This window comes from Salvelinus fontinalis, chromosome 37 (genome assembly GCF_029448725.1).
Source record: "Salvelinus fontinalis isolate EN_2023a chromosome 37, ASM2944872v1, whole genome shotgun sequence".
Taxonomy (NCBI): domain Eukaryota; kingdom Metazoa; phylum Chordata; class Actinopteri; order Salmoniformes; family Salmonidae; genus Salvelinus; species Salvelinus fontinalis.
This window is the reverse complement of record NC_074701.1, coordinates 2,662,757-2,676,837: the sequence shown is the minus strand read 5'-3', so window position 1 is coordinate 2,676,837 and position 14,081 is coordinate 2,662,757. Positions and strand designations below refer to the sequence as shown.

The 14,081-nt window shown below is 38.1% G+C and overlaps 24 non-coding genes across 24 annotated transcripts; all 24 read right to left on the bottom strand.

Annotated features, from left to right (window-relative positions):
* Positions 1-427: 427 nt before the first annotated feature.
* On the bottom strand, positions 428-500 carry trnav-uac (transfer RNA valine (anticodon UAC)). The gene has a single exon. It is a non-coding gene; the product is annotated as a tRNA-Val (tRNA).
* A 126-nt stretch (positions 501-626) lies between these two features.
* On the bottom strand, positions 627-699 carry trnav-aac (transfer RNA valine (anticodon AAC)). The gene has a single exon. It is a non-coding gene; the product is annotated as a tRNA-Val (tRNA).
* Positions 700-1,040: 341 nt separating this feature from the next.
* Positions 1,041-1,113, bottom strand: trnav-uac (transfer RNA valine (anticodon UAC)). Its single transcript has one exon. It is a non-coding gene; the product is annotated as a tRNA-Val (tRNA).
* Positions 1,114-1,239: 126 nt separating this feature from the next.
* On the bottom strand, positions 1,240-1,312 carry trnav-aac (transfer RNA valine (anticodon AAC)). The gene has a single exon. It is a non-coding gene; the product is annotated as a tRNA-Val (tRNA).
* A 141-nt stretch (positions 1,313-1,453) lies between these two features.
* trnav-uac (transfer RNA valine (anticodon UAC)) lies at positions 1,454-1,526 on the bottom strand. The gene has a single exon. It is a non-coding gene; the product is annotated as a tRNA-Val (tRNA).
* Positions 1,527-2,278: 752 nt separating this feature from the next.
* On the bottom strand, positions 2,279-2,351 carry trnav-uac (transfer RNA valine (anticodon UAC)). Its single transcript has one exon. It is a non-coding gene; the product is annotated as a tRNA-Val (tRNA).
* Positions 2,352-2,477: 126 nt separating this feature from the next.
* On the bottom strand, positions 2,478-2,550 carry trnav-uac (transfer RNA valine (anticodon UAC)). Its single transcript has one exon. It is a non-coding gene; the product is annotated as a tRNA-Val (tRNA).
* Positions 2,551-4,308: 1,758 nt separating this feature from the next.
* trnav-cac (transfer RNA valine (anticodon CAC)) lies at positions 4,309-4,381 on the bottom strand. The gene has a single exon. It is a non-coding gene; the product is annotated as a tRNA-Val (tRNA).
* A 141-nt stretch (positions 4,382-4,522) lies between these two features.
* trnav-uac (transfer RNA valine (anticodon UAC)) lies at positions 4,523-4,595 on the bottom strand. The gene has a single exon. It is a non-coding gene; the product is annotated as a tRNA-Val (tRNA).
* A 126-nt stretch (positions 4,596-4,721) lies between these two features.
* Positions 4,722-4,794, bottom strand: trnav-aac (transfer RNA valine (anticodon AAC)). Its single transcript has one exon. It is a non-coding gene; the product is annotated as a tRNA-Val (tRNA).
* A 554-nt stretch (positions 4,795-5,348) lies between these two features.
* trnav-cac (transfer RNA valine (anticodon CAC)) lies at positions 5,349-5,421 on the bottom strand. Its single transcript has one exon. It is a non-coding gene; the product is annotated as a tRNA-Val (tRNA).
* A 539-nt stretch (positions 5,422-5,960) lies between these two features.
* On the bottom strand, positions 5,961-6,033 carry trnav-aac (transfer RNA valine (anticodon AAC)). The gene has a single exon. It is a non-coding gene; the product is annotated as a tRNA-Val (tRNA).
* A 141-nt stretch (positions 6,034-6,174) lies between these two features.
* trnav-cac (transfer RNA valine (anticodon CAC)) lies at positions 6,175-6,247 on the bottom strand. The gene has a single exon. It is a non-coding gene; the product is annotated as a tRNA-Val (tRNA).
* Positions 6,248-6,373: 126 nt separating this feature from the next.
* On the bottom strand, positions 6,374-6,446 carry trnav-aac (transfer RNA valine (anticodon AAC)). Its single transcript has one exon. It is a non-coding gene; the product is annotated as a tRNA-Val (tRNA).
* A 553-nt stretch (positions 6,447-6,999) lies between these two features.
* trnav-cac (transfer RNA valine (anticodon CAC)) lies at positions 7,000-7,072 on the bottom strand. The gene has a single exon. It is a non-coding gene; the product is annotated as a tRNA-Val (tRNA).
* Positions 7,073-9,238: 2,166 nt separating this feature from the next.
* Positions 9,239-9,311, bottom strand: trnav-uac (transfer RNA valine (anticodon UAC)). Its single transcript has one exon. It is a non-coding gene; the product is annotated as a tRNA-Val (tRNA).
* A 127-nt stretch (positions 9,312-9,438) lies between these two features.
* On the bottom strand, positions 9,439-9,511 carry trnav-aac (transfer RNA valine (anticodon AAC)). Its single transcript has one exon. It is a non-coding gene; the product is annotated as a tRNA-Val (tRNA).
* Positions 9,512-9,836: 325 nt separating this feature from the next.
* trnav-cac (transfer RNA valine (anticodon CAC)) lies at positions 9,837-9,909 on the bottom strand. The gene has a single exon. It is a non-coding gene; the product is annotated as a tRNA-Val (tRNA).
* A 952-nt stretch (positions 9,910-10,861) lies between these two features.
* trnav-aac (transfer RNA valine (anticodon AAC)) lies at positions 10,862-10,934 on the bottom strand. Its single transcript has one exon. It is a non-coding gene; the product is annotated as a tRNA-Val (tRNA).
* A 355-nt stretch (positions 10,935-11,289) lies between these two features.
* On the bottom strand, positions 11,290-11,362 carry trnav-uac (transfer RNA valine (anticodon UAC)). The gene has a single exon. It is a non-coding gene; the product is annotated as a tRNA-Val (tRNA).
* A 738-nt stretch (positions 11,363-12,100) lies between these two features.
* Positions 12,101-12,173, bottom strand: trnav-aac (transfer RNA valine (anticodon AAC)). Its single transcript has one exon. It is a non-coding gene; the product is annotated as a tRNA-Val (tRNA).
* A 141-nt stretch (positions 12,174-12,314) lies between these two features.
* On the bottom strand, positions 12,315-12,387 carry trnav-cac (transfer RNA valine (anticodon CAC)). Its single transcript has one exon. It is a non-coding gene; the product is annotated as a tRNA-Val (tRNA).
* Positions 12,388-12,528: 141 nt separating this feature from the next.
* On the bottom strand, positions 12,529-12,601 carry trnav-uac (transfer RNA valine (anticodon UAC)). The gene has a single exon. It is a non-coding gene; the product is annotated as a tRNA-Val (tRNA).
* A 768-nt stretch (positions 12,602-13,369) lies between these two features.
* Positions 13,370-13,442, bottom strand: trnav-uac (transfer RNA valine (anticodon UAC)). Its single transcript has one exon. It is a non-coding gene; the product is annotated as a tRNA-Val (tRNA).
* Between the last annotated feature and the right edge of the window lie 639 nt (positions 13,443-14,081).

The window sequence follows — 14,081 nt, the reverse complement described above, 5'->3', positions numbered from 1 at the left end:
TGTCAAAGAGCACTGTTCCCGCCCGGTTTCGAACCGGGAACCTTTCACGTGTGACGCGAATGTGATAACTACTACACTACAGAAACTGCTGCATGTGATTTTTGCAAGGACTAAACCAAAATTTTACTGATATTCACTGCATGTATTTGAATTTCCAAAATATTATTATTCTCTGTTATAAATACAGTTCTTACTGAATGTGTAAAATAGCACTGTTTCCGCCCGGTTTTGAACCGGGGACCTTTCACGTGTGATGATAAAGTGATAACCACTACACTACAGAAACCGCTGCATGTGATTTTTGCAAGGACTAAACCAAATTTTACTGATATTCACTGCATGTATTTGAATTTCCAAAAAAAGGCATTTATGAAAGCAACTATTCTCTGTTAAAAATACAGTTCTTACTGGATGTGTCGAAGAGCACTGTTTCCGCCCGGTTTCGAACCGAGGACCTTTCGCGGGTAAAGCGAATGTGATAACCACTACACTACAGAAACTGCTGCTTGTGTTTTTTGCAAGGACAAATCCAAAGTTTACTGATATTCACTGCATGTATTTGAATTTCCAAAATATTATTATTCTCTGTTATAAATACAGTTCTTACTGAATTTGTCACAGACCAATGTTTCCGCCCGGTTTCGAACCGGGGACCTTTCGCATGTTAAGCGAACGTGATAGCCACTACACTCCAGAAACTGCTGCCTGTGATTGTTGCAAGGACTAAACCAAATTTTACTGATATTCACTGCATGTATTTGAATTTCCAAAATATTATTATTCTCTGTTATAAATTCAGTTCTTACTGAATGTGTCAAAGAGCACTGTTTCCACCCGGTTTCGAACCGGGGACCTTTCACGTGTGATGAGAACGTGATAACCACTACACTACAGAAAACGCTGCATGTGATTTTTGCAAGGACTAAACCAAATTTTACTGATATTCACTGCATGCATTTGAATTTCCAAAAAAAAGGCATTTATGAAAGCAACTATTCTCTGTTAAAAATACAGTTCTTACTGGTTGTGTCGAAGACCACTGTTTCCGCCCGGTTTCGAACCGAGGACCTTTCGCGTGTAAAGCGAATGTGATAACCACTACACTACAGAAACTGCTGCATGTGTTTTTTGCAAGGACTAATCCAAAGTTTACTGATATTCACTGCATGTATTTGAATTTCCAAAATATTATTATTCTCTGTTATAAATACAGTTCTTACTGAATTTGTCACAGACCAATGTTTCCGCCCGGTTTCGAACCGGGGACCTTTCGCGTGTTAAGCGAACGTGATAGCCACTACACTCCAGAAACTGCTGCCTGTGATTTTTGCAAGGTCTAAACCAAATTTTACTGATATTCACTGCATGTATTTGAATTTCCAAAAAAAGGCATTTATGAAAGCAACTATTCTCTGTTAAAAATACAGTTCTTACTGGTTTTGTCGAAGAGCACTGTTTCCGCCCGGTTTCGAACCGAGGACCTTTCGCGTGTAAAGCGAATGTGATAACCACTACACTACAGAAACTGCTGCATGTGTTTTTTGCAAGGACTAATCCAAAGTTTACTGATATTATCTGCATGTATTTGAATTTCAAAATTACGGCATTTATGAAAGCAAGTATTTTCTGTTATGAATACAGTTCTTACTGAATGTGTCAAAGAGCACTGTTTCCACCCGGTTTCAAACCGGGGACCTTCCGCGTGTGATGAGAACGTGATAACCACTACACTACAGAAACCGCTGCATGTGATTTTTGTAAGGACTAAACCAAATTTTACTGATATTCACTACATGTATTTGAATTTCCAAAATATTATTATTCTCTGTTATAAATACAGTTCTTACTGAATGTGTCAAAGAGCACTGTTTCCACCCGGTTTCGAAACGGGGACCTTTCGCTTTTGATGAGAACGTGATAACCACTACACTACAGAAACCGCTGCATGTGATTTTTGCAAGGACTAAACCAAATTTTACTGATATTCACTGCATGTATTTGAATTTCCAAAAAAAGGCATTTATAAAAGCAACTATTCTCTGTTAAAAATACAGTTCTTACAGGATGTGTCGAAGAGCACTGTTTCCGCCCGGTTTCGAACCGGGGACCTTTCATGTGTGAAGCGAACGTGATAACCACTACACTAAAGACACTGCTGCATGTGATTTTTGCAAGGACTAAACCAAATTTTACTGAGATTCAATGCAAAATAAGGCATTTATGAAAGCAACTATTCTCTGATATAAATACAGTACTTACTGGATGTGTCAAAGAGCACTGTTTCCGACCAGTTTCGAACCAGGGACCTTTCGCGTGTAAAGCGAACGTGATAACCACTACACTACAGAAACTGCTGCATGTGATTTTTAAAAGGACTAAACCAAATTTTACTGATATTCACTGCATGTATTTGAATTTCCAAAATATTATTATTCTCTGTTATAAATACAGTTCTTACTGAATGTGTCAAAGAGCACTGTTTCCGCCCGGTTTCGAACCATGGACCTTTCGCGTGTAAAGCGAACGTGATAACCACTACACTACAGAAACTGCTGCATGTGATTTTTAAAAGGACTAAACCAAATTTTACTGATATTCACTGCATGTATTTGAATTTCCAAAATATTATTATTCTCTGGTATAAATACAGTTCTTGCTGAATGTGTCAAAGAGCACTGTTTCCACCTGGTTTTGAACCGGGGACCTTTCACGTGTGATGCAAATGTGATAACTACTACACTACAGAAATAGCTGCATGTTTCCAAATTTTACTGATGTTCACTGCATGTATTTGAATTTCCAAAATATTATTATTCTCTGTTATAAATACAGTTCTTACTGAACGTGTCAAAGAGCACTGTTTCCCCCGGTTTCAACCCGGGGACCTTTCGCGTGTGAAGTGATTGTGATAACCACTACACTACAGAAACTGCTGCATGTGATTTTTGCAAGGACTAAACCAAATTTTACTGATATTCACTGCATGTATTTGAATTTCCAAAATACAGCATTTATGAAAGCAACTATTCTCCGTTATAAATAAAGTAATTACTGATTGTGTCAAAGAGCAGTGTGTCCACCGGGTTTCGAACCGGGGACCTTTCGCGTGTGATGCAAACATTATAACCAATACACTACAGACACCGCTACATGTGCTATTTGCAAGGATTAAACGAAATTTTACTGATATTCACTGCATGTATTTGAATTTCCAAAATTGTATTATTCTCTGTTCTAAATACAGTTCTTAATGAATGTGTCAAAGAGCAATGATTCGGCCCGGTTTCGAACCGTGGACCTTTATGGTGTTAAGCAAACGTGATAGCCACTACACTACAGAAACTGCTGCATGTGATTTTTGCAAGGGACTAAACCAAATTTTACTGATATTCACTACATGTATTTGAATTTCCAAAATACGGCATTTATGAAAGCAAATATTCTCTGTTATAAAGAAAGTTCTTACTGAATGTGTCAAAGAGCACTGTTTCTACCGGGTTTCGTACCGGGGACCTTTCGCGTGTGAAGAGAACATGATATCCAATACACTACAGAAACTGCTGCATGTGATTTCTGAAATGACTAAACCACATTTTACTGATATTCACTGCAAAATAAGGCATTTATGAAAGCAACAATTCTCTGTTATAAATACATTTCTTACTGGATGTGTCAAAGAGCACTGTTTTCACCCGGTTTCAAACCGGGGATCTTTCACGTGTTAAGCGAACGTGATAACCACTACACTACAGAAACTGCTGCATGGGATTTTTGCAAGGACTAAAGCAAATTTTACTGATATTCACTGCATGTATTTGAATTTCCAAAATATTATTAATCTCTGTTATAAATACAGTTCTTACTGAATGTGTCAAAGAGCACTGTTTCCCCCGGTTTCAACCCGGGGACCTTTCGCGTGTTAAGCGAACCTGATAGCCACACAATACAGAAACTGCTGCATGTGATTTTTGCAAGGACTAAACGAAATTTTACTGATATTCACTGCATGTATTTGAATTTCCAAAAAAAGGCATTTATGAATGCAACTATTCTCTGTTATAAATACAGTTCTTACTGGATGTGTCAAAGAGCACTGTTTCCACCCGGTTTCGAACCGGGGACCTTTTGCGTGTGAAGCGAACGTGATAACCATTACACAAAAGAAACTGCTGCATGTGATTTTTGCAAGGACTAAACCAAATTTTACTGATATTCACTGCATGTATTTTAATTTCCATAATACGGAATTTATGAAAGCTACTATTCTCTGTTATAAATACAGTTCTTACTGGATGTGTCGAAGAGCACTGTCTCCGCCCGGTTTCGAACCGGGGACTTTTCGCGTGTGAAGCAAATGTGATAACCACTACACTACAGAAACTACTGCATGTGATTTTTGCAAGGACTAAACCAAATTTTACTGATATGCACTGCATGTATTTGAATTTCCAAAAAAAGGCATTTATGAAAGCAACTATTCTCTGTTAAAAATACAGTTCTTACTTGATGTGTCGAAGACCACTGTTTCCGCCCGGTTTCGAACCGAGGACCTTTCGCGTGTAAAGCGAATGTGATAACCACTACACTACAGAAACTTCTGCATGTGTTTCTTGCAAGGACTAATCCAAAGTTTACTGATATTCACTGCATGTATTTGAATTTCCAAAATATTATTATTCTCTGTTAAAAATACAGTTCTTACTTGATGTGTCAAAGAGCAATGTTTTCGCCCGGTTTCGAACCGGGGACCTTTCGCGTGTTAAGCGAACGTGATAGCCACTACACTACAGAAACTGCTGCATGTGATTTTTGCAAGGACTAAACCAAATTTTACTGATATTCACTGCATGTATTTGAATTTCCAAATTTTGGCATTTATGAAAGCAAGTATTCTCTGTTATAAATACAATTATTCCTGAATGTGTCAAAGAGCACTGTTTCCACCCGGTTTCAAACCGGGGACCTTTCGCGTGTGGTGAGAACGTGATAACCACTACACTACAGAAACCGCTGCATGTGATTTTTGCAAGGACTAAACCAAATTTTACTGATATTCACTGCATGTATTTGAATTTCCAAAATATTATTATTCACTGTTTTAAATACAGTTCTTACTGAATGTGTCAAAGAGCACTCTTTCTGCCCGGTTTCAAACTGGGGACCTTTCGCGTGTTAAGCGAATGTGATAGCCACTACACTACAGAAACTGCTGCATGTTATTTTTGCAAGGACTAAACCAAATTTTTCTGATATTAACTCCATGTATTTGAATTTCCAAATTACGGCATTTATGAAAGCAAGTATTCTCTGTTATAAATACAGTTCTTACTGGATGTGTCGAAGAGCACTGTCTCCGCCCGGTTTCGAACCGGGGACTTTTCGCGTGTGAAGCAAATGTGATAACCACTACACTACAGAAACTACTGCATGTGATTTTTGCAAGGACTAAACCAAATTTTACTGATATTAACTGCATGTATTTGAATTTCCAAATTACGGCATTTAGGAAAGCAAGTATTCTCTGTTATAAATACAGTTCTTACTGAATGTGTCAAAGAGCACTGTTTCCACCCGGTTTCAAACCGGGGACCTTTCGCGTGTGATGAGAACGTGATAACCACTACACTACAGAAACCGCTGCATGTGTTTTCTGCAAGGACTAATCCAAAGTTTACTGATATTCACTGCATGTTTTTGAATTTCCAAAATATCATTATTCTCTGTTAAAAATACAGTTCTTACTGAATATGTCAAAGAGCACTGTTTCCGCCCGGTTTCGAAACGGGGACCGTTCGCATGTGATGCGAACGTGATAACCACGACACTACAGAAACCGCTGCATGTGATTTTTGCAAGGACTAAACCAAATTTTACTGATATTCACTGCATGTATTTGAATTTCTAAAATATTATTATTCACTGTTATAAATACAGTTCTTACTGAATGTGTCAAAGAGCACTGTTTCTGCCCAGTTTCGAACCGGGGACCTTTCGGGTGTTAAGCGAACGTGATAGCCACTACACTACAGAAACTGCTGCATGTGACTTTTGTAAGGACTAAACCAAATTTTACTGATATTAACTGCATGTATTTGAATTTCCAAATTACGGCATTTATGAAAGCAAGTATTCTCTGTTATAAATACAGTTCTTACTGGATGTGGCGAAGAGCACTGTCTCCGCCCGGTTTCGAACCGGGGACTTTTCACGTGTGAAGCAAATGTGATAACCACTACACTACAGAAACTACTGCATGTGATTTTTGCAAGGACTAATCCAAAGTTTACTGATATTCACTGCATGTATTTGAATTTCCAAAATATTATTATTCTCTGTTATAAATACAGTTCTTACTGAATGTGTCAAAGAGCAATGTTTTCGCCCGGTTTCGAACCGGGGACCTTTCGCGTGTTAAGCGAACGTGAAAGCCACTACACTACAGAAACTGCTGCCTGTGAATTTTGCAAGGACTAAACCAAATTTTACTGATATTCACTGCATGTATTTGAATTTCCAAAATATTATTATTCTCTGTTATAAATACAGTTCTTACTGAATATGTCAAAGAGCACTGTTTCCTTCCGGTTTCGAAACGGGGACCTTTCGCATGTGATGCGAACGTGATAGCCACTACACTACAGAAACTGCTGCCTGTGATTTTTGCAAGGACTAAACCAAATTTTACTGATATTCACTGCATGTATTTGAATTTCCAAATTTTGGCATTTATGAAAGCAAGTATTCTCTGTTATAAATACAATTATTACTGAATGTGTCAAAGAGCACTGTTTCCACACGGTTTCAAACCGGGGACCTTTCGCGTGTGATGAGAACGTGATAACCACTACACTACAGAAACCGCTGCATGTGATTTTTGCAAGGACTAAACCAAATTTACTGATATTCACTGCATGTATTTGAATTTCCAAATTACGGCATTTATGAAAGCAAGTATTCTCTGTTATTAATACAGTTCTTACTGGATGTGTCGAAGAGCACTGTCTCCGCCCGGTTTCGAACCGGGGACTTTTCGCGTGTGAAGCAAATGTGATAACCACTACACTACAGAAACTACTGCATGTGATTTTTGCAAGGACTAAACCTTTTTTTTGCTGATATTCACTGCATGTATTTGAATTTCCAAAATATTGTTATTCTCTGTTATAAATACAGTTCTTACTGAATGTGTCAAAGTGCATTGTTTCCACCTGTTTTCGAACCGGGGACCTTTCGCGTGTGAAGCGAATGTGATAACCTGTCTAGGATCAGCGTGCCGCTAGCGGCACCCCCCCCCCCCCCCCCCCCCCACTGAAAAGCCAGTGCCGCGAAATTCAAAAAAAATATTTTTTTTAAATATTTAACTTTCACACATTAAAGTCCAATACAGCTAATGAAAGACACAGATCTTGTGAATCCAGTCAACATGTCCGATTTTTAAAATGTTTTACAGGGAAGACACAATATGTAAAGATGTACATCTATTACCTAAAAACACATTAGCATAATCCACCATCTTTTATTTGTCCACCAACACCAGTAGCCATCACCATTTCGGCTAAACTAAGATATTTATAGCCCCTAACCAACAAAAAAACTCATCAGATGACAGTCTGATAACATATTTATGGTATGGGATAGGTTTTGTTAGAAAAAAGTGCATATTTCAGGTAGATGGCATAGGTTACAATTGCACCCACCGTCACAAATGGAATAGAAAAACTACTTAGAGCAACGTGTTTACCTACTTACTAATCATCAAACATTTCGTAAAAATACACAGCATACACGAATCGAAAGACACAGATCCTGTGAATACAGACAATATTTCAGATTTTCTAAGTGTCTTACAGCGAAAACACAATAAATCGTTATATTAGCATAGCACATAGCACATAGCAGCCCAGCATTGATTCTAGCCAAAGTGAGCGATAACGTCAACATCGCCAAAAATATATTAAACTTTTCACTAACCTTCTCAGAATTCTTCAGATGACACTCCTGTAACATCATATTACACAATCCATATAGAGTTTGATCGAAAATGTTTATATTTAGCCACCAAAATCATGGTTAGACAATGTGAAATGTAGCTCAGCTGGTCAGAAAATGTCCTTGCGCCACTTAGACAGTGATCTACTCTTATACATAAATACTCATAAACGTGACTAAAAAATATAGGGTGGACAGGGATTGATAGACAATTTAATTCTTAATACAATTGCGGAATTACATTTTTTAATTTATCCTTACTTTTCAATACAGTTTGCGCCAAGCGAAGCTACGTCAAAAAACATGGCGTCCTAAGCCACTAAAATGTTTCGACAGAAACACGATTTATCATAATAAAAATGTCCTACTTTGAGCTGTTCTTCCATCAGTATCTTGGGCAAAGGATCCTTTCTTGGGAGTAATCGTCTTTTGGTGGAAAGCTGTCCTCTTGCCATGTGGAAATGCCAACTGCGTTCGGGATGAACTGAAAAGCGTGCCCAGCTATTCACATCGTTTCAAAAATAAATGTCCCAAAATCGCACTAAACGGATATAAATTGCTATAAAACGCTTTAAATTAACTACCTTATGATGTTTTTAACTCCTACAACGAGTGAAAAGATGACCGGAGAAATATAACAGGCTAAACTAACGCTTGGAACAGGAGCGGTCGGTGTCCTCCACGCGCGTTACGCACCAAGAAAAGACTTGCTAGCTACAGGGTTTTTTAATTTATAGGGCCTGTGAACGCGCAATCGACCCCATTGGAATCGTCATCACGTAAAGGCATCCAGGGGAAGACGTAAGAAGTGTCCGTATAGTCATAGCAATAACAGTGCCCTTTTAACTGACTTCAGAAGAGTGGCCAACATTTCTGAAATCTGACTCCATGTCAGGGAAATTGCTGTAGAATGGGCTCTGTTCCACTTAGAGACAAAATTTCAACTCCTATAGAAACTATAGACTGTTTTCTATCCAATGATAATAATAATATGCATATTGTACGATCAAGGATTTTGTGGGAAGCCGTTTCAAAAATTACCCAATTAGCATAAATAGTCTCAACAGCGCCCCCATCCTCAACAGGATAACCACTACACTACAGAAACTACTGCATGTGATTTTTGCAAGGACTAAACCAAATTTTACTGATATTCACTGCATGTATTTGAATTTCCAAAAAAAGGCATTTATGAAAGCAACTATTCTCTGTTAAAAATAGAGTTCTTACTTGTTGTGTCGAAGAGCACTGTTTCCGCCCGGTTTCGAACCGAGGACCTTTCGCGTGTAAAGCGAATGTGATTACCACTACACTACAGAAACTGCTGCATGTGTTTCTTTCAAGGACTGATTCCAAAGTTTACTGATATTCACTGCATGTATTTGAATTTCCAAAATATTATTATTCTCTGTTATAAATACAGTTCTTACTGAATGTGTCAAAGAGCAATGTTTTCGCCCGGTTTCGAACCGGGGACCTTTCGCGTGTTAAGCGAACGTGATAGCCACTACACTACAGAAACTGCTGCCTGTGAATTTTGCAAGGACTAAACCAAATTTTACTGATATTCACTGCATGTATTTGAATTTCCAAAATATTATTATTCTCTGTTATAAATACAGTTCTTACTGAATATGTCAAAGAGCACTGTTTCCGCCCGGTTTCGAAACGGGGACCTTTCGCGTGTGATGCGAAGGTGATAGGCACTACACTACAAAAACTGCTGCCTGTGATTTTTGCAAGGACTAAACCAAATTTTACTGATATTCACTGCATGTATTTGAATTTCCAAAATGTTATTATTCTCTGTTATAAATACAGTTCTTACTGAATGTGTCAAAGAGCATTGTTTCCACCTGGTTTCGTACCGGGGACCTTTCGCGTGTGAAGCGAACGTGATAACCACTACACTACAGAAACTACTGCATGTGATTTTAGCAAGGACTAAACCAAATTTTACTGATATTCACTGCATGTATTTGAATTTCCAAAAAAAGGCATTTATGAAAGCAACTATTCTCTGTTAAAAATACAGTTCTTACTGGATGTGTCGAAGAGCACTGTTTCCGCCCGGTTTCGAACCGAGGACCTTTCGGGTGTAAAGCGAATGTGATAACCACTACACAACAGAATCTGCTGCATGTGTTTCTTGCAAGGACTAATCCAAAGTTTACTGATATTCACTGCATGTATTTGAATTTCCAAAATATTATTATTCTCTGTTATAAATACAGTTCTTACTGAATGTGTCAAAGACCACTGTTTGCAACCGGTTTCGAACCGGGGACCTTTCGCGTGTTAAGCAAACGTGACAGCCACTACACTACAGAAACTGCTGCCTGTGAATTTTGCAAGGACTAAACCAAATTTTACTGATATTCACTGCATGTATTTGAATTTCCAAAATATTATTATTCTCTGTTATAAATACAGTTCTTACTGAATATGTCAAAGAGCACTGTTTCCTTCCGGTTTCGAAACGGGGACCTTTCGCATGTGATGCGAACGTGATAGCCACTACACTACAGAAACTACTGCATGTGATTTTTGCAAGGACTAAACCAAATTTTACTGATATTCACTGCATGTATTTGAATTTCCAAATTTTGGCATTTATGAAAGCAAGTATTCTCTGTTATAAATACAATTATTCCTGAATGTGTCAAAGAGCACTGTTTCCACCCGGTTTCAAACCGGGGACCTTTCGCGTGTGGTGAGAACGTGATAACCACTACCCTACAGAAACCGCTGCATGTGATTTTTGCAAGGACTAAACCAAATTTTACTGATATTCACTGCATGTATTTGAATTTCCAAAATATTATTATTCACTGTTATAAATACAGTTCTTACTGAATGTGTCAAAGAGCACTGTTTCTGCCCGGTTTCGAACCGGGGACCTTTCGCGTGTTAAGCGAATGTGATAGCCACTACACTACAGAAACTGCTGCATGTGATTTTTGCAAGGACTAAACCAAATTTTTCTGATATTAACTGCATGTATTTGAATTTCCAAATTACGGCATTAATGAAAGCAAGTATTCTCTGTTATAAATACAGTTCTTACTGGATGTGTCGAAGAGCACTGTCTCCGCCCGGTTTCGAACCGGGGACTTTTCGCGTGTGAAGCAAATGTGATAACCACTACAATACAGAAACTACTGCATGTGATTTTTGCAAGGACTAAAGCAAATTTTACTGATATTAACTGCATGTATTTGAATTTCCAAATTACGGCATTTAGGAAAGCAAGTATTCTCTGTTATAAATACAGTTCTTACTGAATGTGTCCAAGAGCACTGTTTCCGCCCGGTTTCGAACCGAGGACCTTTCGCGTGTAAAGCGAATGTGATAACCACTACACTACAGAAACTGCTGCATGTGTTTCTTGCAAGGACTAATCCAAAGTTTACTGATATTCACTGCATGTATTTGAATTTCCAAAATATTACTATTCTCTGTTATAAATACAGTTCTTACTGAATGTGTCAAAGAGCAATGTTTTCGCCCGGTTTCGAACCGGGGACCTTTCGCGTGTTAAGCGAACGTGATAGCCACTACTCTACAGAAACTGCTGCCTGTGAATTTTGCAAGGACTAAACCAAATTTTACTGATATTCACTGCATGTATTTGAATTTCCAAAATATTATTATTCTCTGTTATAAATACAGTTCTTACTGAATATGTCAAAGAGCACTGTTTCCTTCCGGTTTCGAAACGGGGACCTTTCGCATGTGATGCGAACGTGATAGCCACTACACTACAGAAACTACTGCATGTGATTTTTGCAAGGACTAAACCAAATTTTACTGATATTCACTGCATGTATTTGAATTTCCAAATTTTGGCATTTATGAAAGCAAGTATTCTCTGTTATAAATACAATTATTCCTGAATGTGTCAAAGAGCACTGTTTCCACCCGGTTTCAAACCGGGGACCTTTCGCGTGTGGTGAGAACGTGATAACCACTACCCTACAGAAACCGCTGCATGTGATATTTGCAAGGACTAAACCAAATTTTACTGATATTCACTGCATGTATTTGAATTTCCAAAATATTATTATTCACTGTTATAAATACAGTTCTTACTGAATGTGTCAAAGAGCACTGTTTCTGCCCGGTTTCGAACCGGGGACCTTTCGCGTGTTAAGCGAATGTGATAGCCACTACACTACAGAAACTGCTGCATGTGATTTTTGCAAGGACTAAACCAAATTTTTCTGATATTAACTGCATGTATTTGAATTTCCAAATTACGGCATTAATGAAAGCAAGTATTCTCTGTTATAAATACAGTTCTTACTGGATGTGTCGAAGAGCACTGTCTCCGCCCGGTTTCGAACCGGGGACTTTTCGCGTGTGAAGCAAATGTGATAACCACTACACTACAGAAACTACTGCATGTGATTTTTGCAAGGACTAAACCAAATTTTACTGATATTAACTGCATGTATTTGAATTTCCAAATTACGGCATTTAGGAAAGCAAGTATTCTCTGTTATAAATACAGTTCTTACTGAATGTGTCGAAGAGCACTGTTTCCGCCCGGTTTCGAACCGAGGACCTTTCGCGTGTAAAGCGAATGTGATAACCACTACACTACAGAAACTGCTGCATGTGTTTCTTTCAAGGACTGATTCCAAAGTTTACTGATATTCACTGCATGTATTTGAATTTCCAAAATATTATTATTCTCTGTTATAAATACAGTTCTTACTGAATGTGTCAAAGACCACTGTTTGCAACCGGTTTCGAAACAGGGACCTTTCGCGTGTTAAGCAAACGTGACAGCCACTACACTACAGAAACTGCTGCATGTGATTTTGCAAGGACTAAACCAAATTTTACTTATATTAACTGCATGTATTTGAATTTCCAAATTACGGCATTTATGAAAGCAAGTATTATCTGTTATAAATACAATTCTTACTGAATGTGTCAAAGGGCACTGTTTCCACCCGGTTTAAAACCGGGGACCTTTCGCGTGTGATGAGAACGTGATAACCACTACACTACAGAAACCGCTACATGTGATTTTTGCAAGGACTTAACCAAATTTTACTGATATTCACTGCATGTATTTGAATTTCCAAAAAAAGGCATTTATGAAAGCAACTATTCTCTGTTAAAAATACAGTTCTTACTGTATGTGTCGAAGAGCACTGTTTCCGCCAGGTTTCGAACCGAGGACCTTTCGCGTGTAAAGCGAATGTGATAACCACAACACTAGAGAAACCGCTGCATGTGATTTTTGCAAGGACTAAACCAAATTTTACTGTTATTCACTGCATGTATTTGAATTTCCAAAAAAAGGCATTTATGAAAGCAACTATTCTCTGTTAAAAATACAGTTCTTACTGGATGTGTCGAAGAGCACTGTTTCCGCCCGGTTTCGAACCGAGGACCTTTCGCGTGTAAAGCGAATGTGATAACCACTACACTACAGAAACTGCTGCATGTGATTTTTGCAAGGACTAATCCAAAGTTTACTGATATTCACTGCATGTATTTGAATTTCCAAAATATTATTATTATCTGTTATAAATACAGTTGTTACTGAATGTGTCAAAGAGCACTATTTCCGCCCGGTTTCGAAACGGGGACCTTTCCCGTGTGATGCGAACGTGATAACAACGACACTACAGAAACCGCTGCATGTGATTTTTGCAAGGACTAAACCAAATTTTAATGATATTCACTGCATGTATTTGAATTTCCAAAATATTATTATTCTCTGTTATAAATACAGTTCTTACTGAATGTGTCAAAGACCACTGTTTGCAACCGGTTTCAAAACCGGGACCTTTCGCGTGTTAAGCGAACGTGATAGCCACTACACTACAGAAACTGCTGCATGTGATTTTTGCAAGGACTAAACCAAATTTTACTTATATTAACTGCATGTATTTGAATTTCCAAATTACGGCTTTTATGAAAGCAAGTATTCTCTGTTATAAATACAGTTCTTACTGAATGTGTCAAAGAGCACTGTTTCCACCCGGTTTCAAACCGGGGACCTTTCGCGTGTGATGAGAACGTGATAACCACTACACTACAGAAACCGCTGCATGTGATTTTTGCAAGGACTA